The sequence below is a fragment of the Lepidochelys kempii genome, chromosome 3 (assembly GCF_965140265.1).
Source record: "Lepidochelys kempii isolate rLepKem1 chromosome 3, rLepKem1.hap2, whole genome shotgun sequence".
Lineage (NCBI taxonomy): Eukaryota > Metazoa > Chordata > Testudines > Cheloniidae > Lepidochelys > Lepidochelys kempii.
Window position 1 is genome coordinate 175,124,261 of NC_133258.1, and position 16,954 is coordinate 175,141,214.

A 16,954-nucleotide genomic window follows, 5' to 3' on the forward strand; every position below is an offset into this window, starting at 1 on the left:
GTTGAGGTGTACACATGGCTCTTGGGATGATCACCTCACCTGGATTCTTTCATATGCTCTTACTTCGCCATCAGACAAGGGCTGCAAATATTCTAATGCCTGATTAAATTTCAGATTTTGTTCTTGCTCTCCTTGGCTTCTTCTGATCCTAGTTGGGTGTGAGCATGAGTATTCCATCTGGATTGTTTGCACTGAACTGTTTAGGTGTGCAGGCAAGAGCAATATATACTAAGTTTGATTTCAAGAATAAGCTTTCTCCTAGCATTTCTCTTTCTGAGCTACTATTTTATAAACTAAGTATGCAAGAAAAATCAAGTGAGATTTTTTATGGATAACTGTGGAGACTGAGGTCCATAGGAAAAGCACAGCCTGGGCAGTGGAAATACCAGTATACCTGCCAGTGTGCCTCAACCCTGTGGGGGACCATTAGTGTGTATTTCTTGACATTTCAATCCGTGGCCTCTCCAGACAGTCAGTTGAATTGCCAACTTTGGTGTGGGTGGTGGTTACTTTCTGAAAGGACGAACAAAGCACAAAATAGATGCCAGATGACAACAGGCTTTTCAGTCACTACTAATATGGGCTGGATTGATCCACTACTATCCTTTCCTATCCTGAATATCTTGTCTGTGGAAATTTCTTGACAGTTACTATGGCAGCGAGTATGAGTGAATGGTATAAATCTGAGGGCACCAAAATTTAAAGCAACAATTTGGTATTTGCTGCCAGGTGTATGGAGGAAGGAGAAGGAAATTCCTTCCATCTGGTTTGGCAGTGTGGACACGCACTGTATTTTCAAAGAAGAATTGATGTTTCTTCGTTCACAGGGTTAGACCCATTGTAAGTCACTTTGTTTCTAATCTGTCTTGTGTGTCTTGTCTTTTTTCTGTCCTCTGTTCGGAGTTCAACTTGCACTCTGGTTTGTAATCCTGTGGTCCTTTTCTATTTAACCTGGAGTTCATGCCTCTAAATTATCATTTTAAATAGGCCCATTGAAATGAGAGCATTTGTATGGAAAAGCCCACTGGTCCAGAATCTAGGATGGACACTGAAAGCTGTTCAACACTGGGCCATCATATTTTCCTGTCCAATATTTGAATGTCTTCCAAGAAACCTGTGTTTGTTTTTTTTTCCCTTGTAGGAGTATTTAAAAGAGGGAAAAAGGTGAAGTACCAGTGTGCTAAAAATAAGGGGAAATGCAAAATCTTAAGGAACTTAAGCAAAGAAAAATTCTGGTTTGATAAGCAAGAGGAAAAATAAAGTGTCTGCTAAATGGACCCGACACTTGAAAGATGACTTTGTAAATCATTCTCCTCATAAAGCTGTCATTATCACAGAGATACCGGGTTAGTGTGTCCTTGTTTTTTGTTTTTGTTTTAAAATAAATCATATGCTGTGGTCATAATGAATGAAATTAATCTCTGTGCAGAGCCCTAGCACAGGGCCTGTATACCATGTATGTGATGTTTTGGGGTCTTAATTGAAAATTTAGTAGTATATTGAGTTTTGCTGTCCCTTTGCACAGGGACGAATTTCACCCAGTGTGCTTTCCAAAAGAGTTTTTTCCTCCCTTAAGGATATTAATTGTTCAGTTTGTTAAGCTGAACAGTAAGATTGCTTTTATCTTTATTTCTGTGAATGTTATAAACAGTTTATTGAGACAATCTGTGAATCTCTTCAATATTTAGATGCACTATAAAAGATGCTACAGAGTTGTTACACTTTTGACAGGCATTCTCATAGAGGTATGAAAAAGGCTGATAAAATGAGAAAACAAAACTTTAAATACTTAACCTCTATTAAGTAGATATTGTTGGGAAAATGTTCTGGCAGGTCGTCCAGTTCTGCTATCAAATCTTCTGTTGTTGTTTCTTTAAAATCTCTAGTGATAATCTTAAAATGCTTTTTAAAAATAATTTCTGTTTGAAAAGCTAACATAAAAGTGCAACGTATGGAGGAAATGCTAACAAAAATGTGGAGGAACAGTTTGTGCTTTTTATGTATTGTGGGGGCTTATTTCAATAATGCTGAAAAATAAGTGAAATGAAAGGATGGAACTTTTTAATATATAATAGTTTGTTTTTCTGAGGTGTTTTATTCATTAAATATTCATTTAGCGAAAACTACATTTTAAGCTTCTAAGAAAAGTGGAGTTTATACATAGATTAAGTAGAATCTACTACTGTGCATTTGATCATTTTATGAAATTGTTACTGAAACACATTGAATAATGCAAATCAGCTTTGTAAAAATCAAAGAGCTCAGAATTCCATCTCTTTCACTGTTGGCATATCAGTATGTGCCAGTGTTGAAGGACTTAAGCAAATATTTCTTCATCTAAAAGAGAGAGACTTTTCGTTTTGTTTCTGTTTTATAAGCTGTAAAAATATAGTTTTTTGTAAGTAATGTCTTCTCTAGCAGCTGCAGCCTGTTCTGTACAGCATAGTTAACTGCACCATTATTTGAATATAATTCAGTAATATTACATCAGTCCCAGCAGTGTTACTTTTGGATTTAGCTTGTATCACAATGTGTACAGTATGCTCTTTATATGCATGAAGTTGAAAATTCCTTTGCACTTCCATTTCAAACAGGAGCTGTGGTGCTGTTATTTCTCAGTATATCCCATCTTAGGTCTCTGTAATATCCCAGTGGAGACTCCTCATGAAAAAACAATTATTTTTGGCACCGCATGTACTTTCTCTAACCTTATTATTTTTCTTCTTTCCTTGCCGTTTCTCTTGAGAAGCAGTAGTTTTTGGAACAACCATTCAGGCCAGCTGATTAAATAAATAAATAAATTTATCAAAGAACAAGAGAAAATAAAAGTTTTTATATATATTTTTCCCACCAAGACCACTGCTATCAAAAGAAAGGAGGCCCATGGGATGCCTGCAAAACTGTATGTGCAGTCTCTGTGACTCCATGTGAATAGGAACATTGGTCCTTTTCTTGGAGCAACTTTCTGCTCTGGATGCATAACTGTGTGTGTTTGTGTGTGTGTGTGTGTAGATGTGCAACTGTGTGCACCTTTCTGTGTGTGATCTCAGGCTTTCTGTTTGAAGTTTGGCAGTTACACAAATTAGAACTGAAATAATTTAAACACAAAAGAACTAGGGCCAGATGCCCACCAAGTGCAAAAAGGAGTAGCTGTGCAGTTTTACCCCAGCTGAGGATCTAGGCCATTATCGAGGCCCATCCCCCTGCCCTGCCCCTTCCCCCAAAGCCCACCCCATATCCACCTCTTCCCCAGGCCTCTCCCCTGCCCCACCCTTCTGCTATGGGGCTGGGCTGGGAGCTGCTGTAGATTGACAGGGAGCCTGCCAGCCGGTAGGAGGTAGCCTCGGCTGAGTACGGGCAAGTGGGGGTTAATGACTCAGTGCCTCTCCCTGCCTCGTGGTAACCGGACTTTTGGTGTTGGGTCAGTACATCTAACTGGACACTGCCAGGTCCTCTTTTCGACTGTCGAAAACTGAGCATCTGGCAACCCTACCTGCAGAGGAACATAACAATAAACAAATTTACAGGCAGAAGACTTTGCACAAATTCTATTACATAATATGGGCCTAATTGTAATTTACATCCAATTTGAGACCTCTTTAAACTTCCAGGGTGGTGTAAATGGGCTTTAGTGTAAATGAGAGTCAGGCTCTAAATGTAAATATGTGCTCTGTGGTTTATTTAGCATTAGCAAATGAAGGCTCAAAATGAAATGGTTGCAAAATATTAATCCCTACTGGCTGTTGCATACAACAGAAATAAATTAAGTAAAACTCTCCCATCTCTGACGCAATGGTATGACAGCCATGCTGCTCTGTGAGACCAGAATTCTTGAGTAAAGTCAGGTGTTTGCTTCTGGTATCAGTGGAACCTAAGTAATGCAGCATGCTTGGTCTGCAGGGCCGAGAAAGAGCAGGAAGGTGCCAAAACAAAGTGTGTATATGGCTCCTCTGCAGCTGGCCACCATTTGGTTGGAGTGGCTTTAAAAGCTTCCAAGAAGATTGCACAGTCTCTTCCATCTGGAGGACAAATGTTCCAAGGTGTGAGCAGCTGGAGAGGGGGGGAAAACGGCCTTCTTAGGGTATAGCTACACTTAAACAGCTACAGTGGTGCTGCTGCAGAGCTTCAGTGTAGACCCTTCCTACACAGATGTTGGTAATCCACCTCCAGGAGAGGCGGTAGCTACTTCGATGGAAGAATTTGTCTGCCAGTCTAACGCTGTCTACACTGCAGCAGTATTATCACCTAGGCCTAGGGTGGCAAATTTGCAGGGGCGGCAAATTTATAATAGCAGCATTTTTGTAATCGCAGCCTCAGTGACGCCATGATACTACCAATCATAGCGTGTATGGAAACCACCCACGACGGCGCAAAGCCATTTAGTTGGCATACTCGCGAGAACCCTAAACGTTAATAATATGATCGGAAGGAAGAAATGAAGCGGTTTTCAGTTAAAAAAAAATGCTCTGATATCAAAAATGTGCAAAATGTATCAGTTAGTGCCAACAGTAAGACAGAAAAAATAGTTGAAAGTAGTAGTGAAGTAAAAAGTGAAAATACTGGTGTTGATATTGAAAATATTGATGTGATTAAAGTACATACTGAAACTAATGAAGAAATTCTGGCTGTGGTTAGTGTTGAAGAAAATGCTTCAAATATTAGCCTGTCAGAGACTACCAGGAATCATGACGATCTGGATATCTTTGACAATACTGCAGAGATTTGCGAATCATGTCCATCAGAAATTCAATCTGACATTGAAATATCTACCATAAGTGATGACCCGGCCCAATGGATATTGAACGATGATACAATTGAGTATATATCAATGCATGGTACTAAACAAAATATTGATAGTGATTTTACTAACTCAAAAAGACAATGTACTTATAAAATGCATGTTCTAACAAACAATGTGTTCAAATGACATCTCTTAAACCGTGAAATAAAGCCACGGCAATATCTTGTATATTCGGAGAGCAAAGGAGCCATGTTTTGTGCCCCATGTCGATTATTTGGAGGGATCTCTAGTCTGGCAAGCTCGACTAGTCTCTAGTCTCAAGATCTCTAGTCTGTAGTCAGCTCGACTACATGAACATGAAAGTGCAACTGAACATAAAGTGTGTGCACTGACAATGGTGAAGAGAGGCAAATTATCCAGAAGAATTGGTACGAATTTAAAATTTCAAATGGAAGAAGAAATTATTTATTGGAGAAATGTGTTTGAAGAGGATTGTAGCAGTGGTAAAGAAACTTTCAAGCAGAGGACTTGCATTTAGAGGTAAAGTGGAAAAATTTGGATCAACTTATAAGGGCAGTTACGCGATGACCCTTGAGCTTGTCGCAGAATTTGATCCATTTTTAGCATATCACATTGCATGTTACGGGAAATGAAGGTCGAGGTAACGTATCTTATCTTTCATCCTATATATGTAATGAATTTATAAAATTAATGGTTTCAAATGTGATCTCAAATATTATTAAAGAAATAAAAGAAGCCAAATATTTCTCGATAAGCATTGACTCAACCCCCAACCCATCTCATGTTGATCAATTGGCTTTTATACTGAGATATGTAAACGATGATGGCATACCAGTAGAGAGGTTCCTTTGTTTTTTACCAAATACTGGCCACAAATCAGAACAGTTAGCTGATGCTGTACTTTCAACTTTGAATTGTTATGGATTAGATATGTCAAACTGCCGTGGCCAGTCATACAACAATGCCACTAACATGTCTGGTGTATATCGCGGGTTGCAAGGAAGAATAAAGAATATAAATCCTTTTGCTGTGTATGTGCCTTGCTCTGCGCATTCTTTAAATCTGGTTGGAGTATGTGCAGCAGAAAGTTGTCAAGAAGCATCTTCATTTTTCTCAACTGTCCAACGTCTTTATTCATTTTTTTCTGCCTCTACTCACCAGTGGGAGATATTACTATCTAATTTGAAGCCAGTTCTGTAAAGTAATAAAAAGACTTGATGGTCATCTTGAGTGGAAGCTTGTCATAATTTGAGTGAAAACCGGAATGCCATAATCAAAGCCTTAAATACAATAAAGGAAGATGCTACTGAGAAACCTGTTACATGTAATGAAGCTGCAGGCCTGCAGCGAAAACTCGATCAACTTGAGGCAGCTTTTATGGCTGTATTTTGGAGCTCACTCTTGGATTGATTTCATATAACTAGCCAAAAACTGCAAAATGTTAATATTGATATACAGACAGTTGTAGAAATCTACAACTCACTAATAGGATACATTAACTCTATACGGGACTTGTTTGATATGTATGAAGAGAAAGCCAAAGAAAAATCTGAAATTGAAGATTACGAATTTGACACAAGGTGAAAAAGAAAGCGTAAACTTCAATCTGATGAGACACGCGAAGGTGACGTGGAAATGTGTGGTAGAGATAAATTTAAAGTAGATACCTTTTTAACAATACTAGACCTTGTATGCTCCAAATTAAAACACAGAAGTAATGTGTATCAAGAAATGTATGGCAGATTTCAGTTTCTCACTAACATTACCAATACTTCAACAACAGATATAACAGTTCACGCTAACAAATTACAGCTATGCTACCAAGGAGATTTAGAAAAATCATTCATGAATGAGTGTCTACATTTTCGATCGTATTTGGAAGGTGTCGAAATTCCTGAAAATGAAAATAAGTCAATTTTAAGATACTGCAGCCTTCTTCGAAATTGAAACATTCATTCCCTGTATCCAAATATTGATATTGCCTTCCGAATGTTCGTTTGCATACTGCTACAAACTGTTCAGCGGAATTTTCATTTTTGGCATTAAAAAGGGTGAAAAACTATTTGAGCGCTAATCTCAGTGAAGAAAAATTAAACTCCCTTTCTCTCCTGACAACTGAAAAGAATCTAACAACTTCTCTGGATTATACAGAATTAATTAATAAGTTTGCCGCTTAAAGGCATAAACAAATGTAACTACTTACTACTCTCATACTTCTATTTCTTGTATCTACATAAAATATTTGATATACACCGGACCCCCGCTTGAACACGGGGTTTTGGATCCTTGCGCGTTCCGTGCTGTAAGCGAAATTGTGCTATACAGATGTGCGTTCAAGTGAGGGTCCGCTGTTCACAGTTCAAGTGAGGGTCCGCTGTACTTGTAATTTTATTTATAATAAAACTTGTAAATTTTCAATTATTTTAATGATATTTACATTCATTTTAGTTCAAACGAATTTGTAAAAAAGCTAAAACAAGTTCATATGGGGCCGGGGGCGGCAATTATTTCAGGGCCTAGGGGCGGCAAAATCATTAATCTGCCACTGCTACACTGTGGGATAAATTGGCTTAGCTATATCTCTTGGGATATGGATTTTGCACACTCCTGATTGCTTTAACTGTGCTGATATAAGTTCCTAGTGTAGTCTCTGGTGACTGAGGAGCCTCTGAAGATAAAAACATTATTAGCACTGAAATGTCAGTAGAAGTCAATGGAGCTAGTCTCATTTACACCCGCTGCGGATCTCGCCAAGTATTTATTGACAGTTACCTTATATTGTTATCTGACACATCCACTCAGAATAGGATCCGTCTCTGGAAACTGGCAAATGTTGAGCCTATAGCCACTTCTTATTTCAGTTTTGTTGTATCTAAAATGTTTTGCTTCTGATGTCACTATTTGATCTATATCATAACTGCATGTGTTTGCATAATAGCATGGCCCAGGCTATTTCTACCTGTGTGTTTATATGGTATTGATTTCAGAAGGCTTGCATGGCTATAAGTGTGGACAGAATTTGACCCTCTGAATTTAATAGTGTATGATTAGGAACGGTTTGTTTGCTTGCTGTTTTGTACATGATACAATGTTTCATAAGCCTGGTCTACACTAAAAAGTTAGGTCAAAGGAAGCTGCCTTAAGTCAACCTGTTAATGTATGTGTCTACACTACCGGGTCCTTTACATTGACCTGAGTTGCCTCTGATGTTGTTTTATGTAATCCACCTCTGAGAGCGGCGTATTGCTTAGTTCGATTTTCATGGGTGGACTGTGAGGTAGGGAAGATGCAGCGTTGTGTAATTTGACTTAATTGGCCTCCAGGTCGTATCCCACAATGCTCATCTGTGACCGCTCTGGAGAGCATTCTCAACTCTGCTGCACTGCAGCCAGGTACACCGGAAACAGCCCGTCCCCCACTATAGCCCCGGAAAATTTTGATTTCCCATTTCCTGTTTGATCAGCATTGGGACCATGCCAGCTTGAGCACAGCTGATCATGGAGACTACATGCCCCTAATGTGCTCCCGCCTGGTCTGCACAGGAGGTGGTGGATCTCACTGCTGTGTGGGGAGAAGAGTCTGTGCAGGCAGAGCTCCGATCCAGCAGAAGAAACGCTGACATCGATGCGAAGATTGCTTATGAAATGGGGGAGAGGGGCTACACAAGGAACACACAGCAGTGCCATGTGAAAATAAAAGAACTTCACCAAGCGTACCAGAAGGCAAAGGAGGCAAACAGTCGTTCTGGTGCTGAACCCCACACGTGCCAGTTCTACAACAAGTTGCATGCGATTCTCGGGGGTGACACTTACTTCCAGCACCCCCACAAGCAGTGTGGACACCTCTGAGGGGTGTGTGCCTAGGGACAACAAGGAGGATGATATGGTGGATAAGGAAGAGGAGGAGGAGAATGGGAGACAGTTGAGCGGTGGATCCATTCTCCGAGAGCCAGGAAATATTTTTAACCCTGGAGCCCTGAGGGTCACAGTGCTGGGAAAGTCACCTCTGGGGAGTCTACAGTTACAATGAAAACCCAGTTAAACTTTAGCGGGCGCACACACATTCGGTGGTACTCCATGTTTACTGTGAAGAAAAAGCGAGGTGCTGTGGCTCTCTGCTTACAAGAGGCCGCTTCAGCTACGCAGAGGGCAGCCCAGGAATCCCCCATGGATATCGCTAGGAAACTTTCCTGGAGGTAGTACTCTGCAATCCTTTGCAGAAGGTTTCTGGGCAGGGCAGTCTTATTTCTTCCACCAAGGTAGGACACTTTCCCACCCCGCTCCTGAATTAATTCTTCTGGCATCATTGCAGTGCACAGCATAGCAGCATAAGGACCGGGTCTATACCCAGACACTTGCAGCATCTCCTTTCTTTCCGCCTCTGGTACCCCTAGGAGACAAATATCACATAGGGTCGCTTAGGGGAAACAGGGGAAGTTCTCATTAAAAGTGCTCTTACACGGAAAAAAAAAAAGGGCATGTAGACCCACACCATCCCCCCACATTCTGGATCGCCAGACCATGCAGCCGCTAATGTGCCTTTACTGTGCTCGGCGTAGGTCAGCAAGTAGTTTAAAGTGGCTAATAGGGAACTGGGGCCCCATATGAGAGATTACGCATTTGGGAGTGAAAACGTCCTGCTCCCCACCTGTAAACAGCTTCCCGTCGTGCTATGGGGAAGGGCCATTGTTTGACTAGCTACCTTTGCTCTTGACATGAGTCTGCCATAAATTTCATTAAAAGTGTGGTCACCCATGACCCAGGAGGGCCTACTCACCATGGCTGGAGCAGCAAAATAGCACAGTGAATGGTTACGGATTCTGATTATGTTATGGCTTGCACCTAGTATAATAAGGTGGGTTTTTTTCTATCCAAAACGGCCTTGCTTTGGAAACATTTTATTCGTGTACAATGGCTCCTTTATTTTTTTTTCCCCATGACTGACAGCTGGAAATGTCCTTCAGCGTGTCATCCACACCTGAAAGCAGACTTTCACTGATTAGAAGGAGAAGAAAGAGAACGTGGGAAGACATGTTTACTGAGATAATGAACGCCTCTGGGACAGCTGACCCAGAGCTGAGAGCGTGGAGGACTTCACTGTCCGAGGAGTTTGACATGGACATGGAAAGCAGGAAAGCTTCCAATGAGCGAGAGTGTGCGGTGCAGGATGAGATGCTTTGGATTATGAGGGACCAAGCAGACATGTTGAGGCATCTGGTTGAACTGCAGGAACAGAAGCAGGAGGGTAAAGTGCTTCTGCAGACCTGCTGGACAGTCAGTCAGCATTGCTTGGTACAGAATCAGCCTCCCACAAGTGTTCCAGGAGGCATGGGTGAAAAGTCCATTATCCCTTTCACTTAACGCAGGGGGAGGGTTCAAGGAACAGAAGGTGCCCATTCACAGACCTTTGATGGTCTGGAATGCGTTGTTACGTTACACAGCTGAAAATGTTTCTCCCGTTCCAACTTTACAACCCCTTTTCCCCAAGGTCACCTTTTTTTTTTTCTGTTCTGCCTCTTTATTTATGTTTGTTAAATAAAGTAAATGGATTTGAGAAATAAATGTTCTTTATTGAGTAGAAGCAGTGGGCTTGGGTGGGGGGTTGGCTTTACAGGGACAGTGATACAAGTCAGGTGAAGGTTTGGGAAAGCACAATGCAGACAAGCAGCTCACGTTACTGTGACTCATCATTGAAACTGTGGATATTTCTACTGCTAGTTCACACCAAACAGTTTTGTTGATTATCTGGTGTACGCAGGGGCACTTGTAGTAATGTAAATGGAGTTGCATCCACCCACACCAGCAATGATCTTGGCTTTTGTGTCTTAAAGGTGGCTTTTTTCCCCTTAGAAAGCAGTTTCCCCTACTCCTTGATCCTGCAGTAATCACAATGCTGAATCTGTGGCATCGCAGTCAATCGTTGTAACACACTAATGTAATGGCATTATAACATCACTTTGGGATGGATTAGAAGGAGAAGCTGGGCTAACAGTGCAAATGCACATCTTTGATAATGATCATCCGATCATTTGCATCCGATGAAGTGAGCTGTAGCTCACGAAAGCTTATGCTCAAATAAATTTGTTAGTCTCTAAGGTGCCACAAGTACTCCTTATCTTTGATAATAGTAAAGAACAAGTAGCCGTGTACCTTCAGTATTATATACACTAAATGTCTCTTTCTCAGATTTGATCCATGTGTAAAAGGGGAAATTAAAGTGTTTAAACTATATTAGTTTACAAGGATGTGCAGAAATGTAAAGTTGTTAAAGCAAGGCCATTTAAAAAAAATCAAATGGCTGTGCTTGCATTTGTTCACATTGTCTTAAAGTTTAAGCTCCTTTATACTCTTGGTGCTGTTGAAAGATTTTGTGTAATGAATAATTATCCTGTGTCACAAGAGTTAGCAACTGAGCTCAGCAACCCAAGCCCTAATTTTTAAAATATTTGAAATACTGATATTGAGGGCTACAATTGTTTCCTCTTTACATGTAGTTTCCACTTCACTCAAACATTTCACTGCCGCGCCAAATGTTGAGAGGCATGTCAACAATAAAGAATTGCTTAAATGCTCATCAAATTTTGATAGCAACCAAAATAATCCATTAGTTCTAAGACAATTTTATGTGTTGACTACTTGACCAAAATTCTTACCAACTTTTCTGTGACTTCACCTCCATTGTTGTGAAGATGAATTGTACAAATTCATTTCTGGTATAACTCCATTGAATTAATTAGTTTACCCCAGGAATGAATTTGGCCCAATCTAACTTGCCTCCAGCATAGTGTGTTAAGGTTCATATTAGTCTGAAGGATTCAAACTGGAGTGGGGATGGAGGAGGAGTGCCTTTTGTTTCTCATTATATGTCTTTGCATGCAGCACAAGAATGAGGTGGAAAATGCTAAAAAGAGAACCATTTTCTGTAGTCATTCTAGCTGGCACAGTGAAACTATTGCCTAAAAAAGCCAGCAAGCCAAAATACTAAACAGCTGGAAAGAAATTTTCAAGGACATTAAGTCTCTGAAAGATCTGGGCATGATTCTGATTCCAAGCTATAAATCTACTCACTTCAGTGAACTTAGCCTGGGTTTACACCAGGGTAATTGAGATAGGGTCATATTCTTATGTGCATAGTCTTCCTCTCTTTGAGTGGTCATTTATTCCCACATGCCTACTACTGTATAGGATGCATTTACATATATATACTTTCACTGTTCACGTAGGATTGCCAACTTTCTAATTGCACAAAACCGAACGCCCTTACCCCGCCCCACCCCTGCCCTGAGGCTCCACCCTTCTCCGAGGCCCCACCCCGCTCACTTTATCCCCCCTTTATCCTCCGTTACTTGCTCTCCCACACCCTCACTCACTTTCAACAAGCTGGGGCAGAGTTTGGGGTGTGGGAGGAGGAGAGGGCTCCAGCTGGGGGTGCGGGCTCTGGGGTGGGGCTGGGGATGAAGGATTGGGGGTGCAGGCTCTGGGAAGCAGTGGAAGGGGGTTCCGACCTGGGGCAGGGGGTGGGGGTACGGGTTCCGGCCAGGTGGTGCTTCCTTACCTCAGGTGTCTCCCAGTCCACAGCACAGCAGGGCTAAGGCAGGCTCCCTTTGGCTCCTGGGAAGCGCAGCCAATGGGAGTTGTGGAGCCCAAGCTTGGGGCAAGGGCAGTGCGCAGAGCCCCCCGGCCACCCCTCTGCCTAGGAGATAGAGAGACATGCCAGCAGCTTCCTGTGGACTGCATAGAGCCTGCCTTAACCCCACTGTACTGTTGACCGGACTTTTAGCAGCCCAGTCACCGGTGCTGACCAGAGCTGCCAGGGTCCCTTTTTGACTGTGTGTTCCAGTTGAAAACCGGACACCTGGCAACCCTATGCACATGGTCTATATATAAAGAGATCAACAAACACACAGACTTATGATCTTTGAAACAAAGTGGTTTAATGAGAACAGTAGTTATGTTTCCTTTGTGGAGATATGAGTAAATGGACTTGTGTTAAAAAGAAACCCTGTTTCCTCTCGAGTTCAGCCTGGATTATTCAACAAAGGCTCATGTCCAGACATTATTTATTTGAAATATGCATCCATAGAAACCTCTAACATTATCTATTTGAAGACATAATTAAAATTATGTTTCCAGAATCAGGGAGCATCATAGTGTACATTTAGGATATCATTTTCAATTATTTTACTTTTACGTTCAAGGTTTTACCTGCTGTTGTAATGTGTAGAGAAAATACACTACAAATCAGGGCCTTAATCCTACAAAGACCTGAAGAATGTGCTTAACTTGATGCGCTGTGGGTGAGATCTGCACCCCTGCTCCAGCCTCTTCACGCCAGGTAAAAGGGGCTGGAATGCTGTAAAGAGGCCCTAAGAGCAACTCTGGTCAGAGGAGGCTTTCCTCAGAGCTGTGTACTTTGGAAAACAGCCATAAGGCCTCTTCTGAGGGACCCTCCTTGCAAGCTCGGGGCTAGGAATAGGTGCTGTAGGGTGTGTTGGGCTGTACTATAACACACATCACTGCAGGAATTCTTAGCAGTGCTGCAGCCCGTAGGGCAATCCCATGGAGGAAGTTTTAACATAGACAGTGGTGTCTACGTTACTCTGGGGGGGGAAGGGGGGGAATCTCTGTTCACCAGAGCAGCCCAGATATAAGTTGGCAAAGCCACTTTAGCCTCCCTGCTTCTGGGCTGAGAGTTCTGTTGCACAAAATCTCACCTGGTGAGTAGTCCCACTCATGGGCGGTGCGTATAATAGGCTGGGGAAGGCTGTGCCTCCCTAAACAGCCCCACGTGGCCCTGCCCACGCTCCACCTGGAGGCCCCCTCCTGCTTGCCACTAGTTGTTCCAGCCCAGGCAGTCTGCTTCTCTTCCTGAAAGCTGGCTGGGGCTGGAGCTAGGACGACTGGGACTTGGGATGGCGGGGCTGCCCCAGGTGCTGGGTCTGCACTGTCCAGCACTCCAGGGGCTGGCGGAGGGGGGCTGTTTGCCACCCACCTGGTGCTCTGGGGCTGGAGGTACTTGGGTGGCCTGGGGTTGGGGTGGCTGGCGGCCGCAGGCGGGGCTCTGGGCATCGGCATGGGAAGGGTGTGGGAGGGGCAGGGCCTCAGGCAGAAGGGGTGGGCTGGGCCAGAGGGCAGCCTCCCCAAGCCCATGGTTCACCCATCGCCCATGGTCCCACTTATTAACAGGGTGAAGGCCTGGCCCCATTGAAGTCAGTGAGAGTTTTGCCATTGACTTCAATGGAGCCAGTTTCACACACAGTGAAATGGGGGTTAGGAGCCTCCAGCACCTTGTAAGGTTGGCTGTTGATACCATCTTGTTTATGAAGTGGCGATATTATGGTGGAAACAGCAGGGTGTGGGGTATTGCAAGTGTTTTTTTCAAACATCTTCCTTTCAAAGAAGTTTCTCTTGAGTCCTTGATGGTCCACACCCATTCTGCAAGCTGCTCTCTGATTGTTTCTTTCCACAGACATCCGGAGTGAAATTTTAACATAACTGTATGCCAGAGGTATCAGATAAGAGCTGGTGTTGTGGCTGCAAGTTTGGGCCTTATGGAGTACTAGTGATTTTAACCACAGGTCCCACAAACCTCAGTTGGTATTGCCCACATGGTAGGATGTGTACATCCAGAATATGTCAGCAGATTGAAGCAATTTTTTTTCAAGTCATTCACAAACCAGTGGAATTTAAGGCAAAATTTTGCCCACAGATTTGTGCAGAGAGGGTCACATTGAGGTAATCTGATGGCAGAATGTAGCCCTTAGCCTTAAAATAGTGGTCAGAATGAAAAGGAGACATGCTGATTTACCTGCGAATGGATCCACATGAAATAGTCTACCTTGAGCTGAACAGCCTTCATATTGGCTCAAGAAGGCCTGTCACAGGCTGGAACATAGTCTGTGCCTTCATCTGAAAAATGAGGATGGTTGGGAGCAGAGTACAACTTCTAGGCCTGTGGCCTGCCTTTTGTTCACCCCTGTTCTTACCCTCTACTGCAGAGATAAAGCACACCTTTTCCTATGTGCTTTCAGATTAGGTAAATAGTTGACTTATCTGAAAGCAGATCTTAACAATGCTTGCCTAGCTTCTGAGTAATTCTGTGTACAGACCTGTAGCTTAGCTGTCAAGATTGACTGATTGCTACAACGAAAGGCTGCTGTGAGATTAGGATCTTTAATCTCTCTGAATACAAATAATTGATAAATATATAGTGCTGCATATTGACAAACTATCCTCAGTATCATGATGTGAGTCCAATTCCTATTTTACTACAGTTAACATAGATTTAAAAGTAGAGGTTGTGAAGAAAAGCAATACAACACAAAACCATTTTGTTGCTTGGAAAAGTGTATTTACAAAGCGGGTAGTGCAATTGCTGGTTTTCGAGGAGAACCTGCATTGAAACTGTCCTTGCTGGACACGTTTCTCAATGGCTGTTTTATCTGGCGTTACAAACAGCCTCTAAAAGATGTTAAATGTATTGTGCCAAACAGTTTTAACTTCAGATTAAAAGACTCAGTGATCCAGAACCATGGTTGTGGCTGAGTTATTGATAGTACCACTCAGGAGGGGAGGGTGTAAAAGGTGGCTTTGTACTTCTCTGACCCAAGGCTGGCTGTGTGCTAGGCTCATCCTACCCTCTAGACCAGTGGTTCTCAAACTTTTGCATTGGTGACCCCCTTTCACACAGCAAGCCTCAGAGTGTGACACCCCCCCCATATAAATTTAAACCATATTTTTTATATTTAACTCTATTATAAATGCTGGAGGAGAAGCGGGGTTTAGGGGTGGAGGCTGTCAGCTCATGGACCTCCCACATAATAACCTCACAACCCCCTGAGGGGTCATGACCCCCAGTTTGAGAACCTTTGCTCTAGCCGTTCATAGAAATTAGAGCAGTTTGTGGGCTACTCTAAATTACCAAGATTGACAATAGCCTCAAGGGCCATTACAATAGTCAGGGATCATTGTGGTGTAGAGAAGCCCTAGTCATATCCCATTTACCAGTAGCCGTACCCCTTATTCTGAGCACAGTGAGTGGAGGTGGCATAGGATCCGAGTCTGCACCACTGGAGTTTGCCCCAGTGCTGGAGCAATCCTCCTGAGACCAGCCATGCTGGCATTAAGGTCTCTTTGCATCATGTGCACACTGCAAAGCAACTGAAGTACAGAGGAGAATTTGGGCCCGTATTTGCAGTTGCTAAAATTCTAACTTTAACTTTTTGCATTTCAAGTTCCACATAACTGCAGAGTTACAACACATGACTATAATAGATTTGTATTGACGTTCTTTTGTTTATTATTAGAATGTATATCCAAATGATCAGAATGTGGTGACATACTATGAACATGGATGTTAAAGAAATTAACTGCTCCCGTAGCCCAGGGTCATTAACATCAAAACTGCTCTTAAATGCCTTTGATATCTTTAGTGGAAAATACAGTGAGGAGATTTATATACAGTTCGGTGTGTATATAAATCTCCTCACTGTATTTTCCACTGAATGCATCCGATGAAGTGAGCTGTAGCTCACAAAACTTATGCTCAAATAAATTGGTTAGTCTCTAAGGTGCCACTAGTCCTCCTTTTCTTTTTGCGAATACAGACTAACACGGCTGCAACTCTGAAACCTTTGATATCTTTAATGCTTGTGATGATGCCTTCAGCTGTTGATGTAATGAGGTATGTCTGCATAGCTGCATAAAAAGCAAGATGTCAGTGCTATAAACTTTAAAAAAGTAGGGCTAGGCTTTTTGTCTGTGTAACTGTCTTTCAGAAATATATGCCAGGAATTTTCATGTAAAAAATTACAAATCCAAGAACACTCAATTACAAATGTAATAACATATTAGTGCTTCATACATGAGAGAGGATCTGTCCCGTCTGCAATTTAAAAGTGTGTGGAAGATTACAAATCTGACTTCCCCAAAGAGTCGATCTATTCATTTTGAAATCAACATGGCTGTCGAAGAGTCTTTTCCCGTTGCTGTGCTAATTCGGGTCATGGAGATTGTCATGGTGGCATGGGCTTCATGTACTATAAAAGTGCTTAGATTTATTTGGAGGGTTCCTAACTATCCCCCCATAAATCCTATTCCTCCTTTTCCACACGTTCAAATTCCATTGTTCATCAAGCTCCAAACCATGGTGCTAGGCACCTTTTAGAAAGACTTATGATTACAGCTAGAAAGC

The 16,954-nt window shown here is 42.3% G+C and overlaps 1 protein-coding gene across 8 annotated transcripts in view; it reads left to right on the plus strand.

Moving 5' to 3' along the window:
• The window catches only part of EPAS1 (endothelial PAS domain protein 1), a 150,877-nt gene that overhangs the window by 53,796 nt on the left and 80,127 nt on the right, over window positions 1-16,954 (plus strand). The window contains exon 1 of one of the 8 annotated variants that reach the window (XM_073339115.1): window positions 1,142-1,346. The exons of the other annotated variants lie outside the window; for them this stretch is intronic. The gene's annotated coding sequence lies outside the window, so the exon portion shown is untranslated. Of the gene's footprint in view, window positions 1-1,141; window positions 1,347-16,954 lie in introns of those variants that run through there. 8 annotated transcript variants of the gene reach the window in all.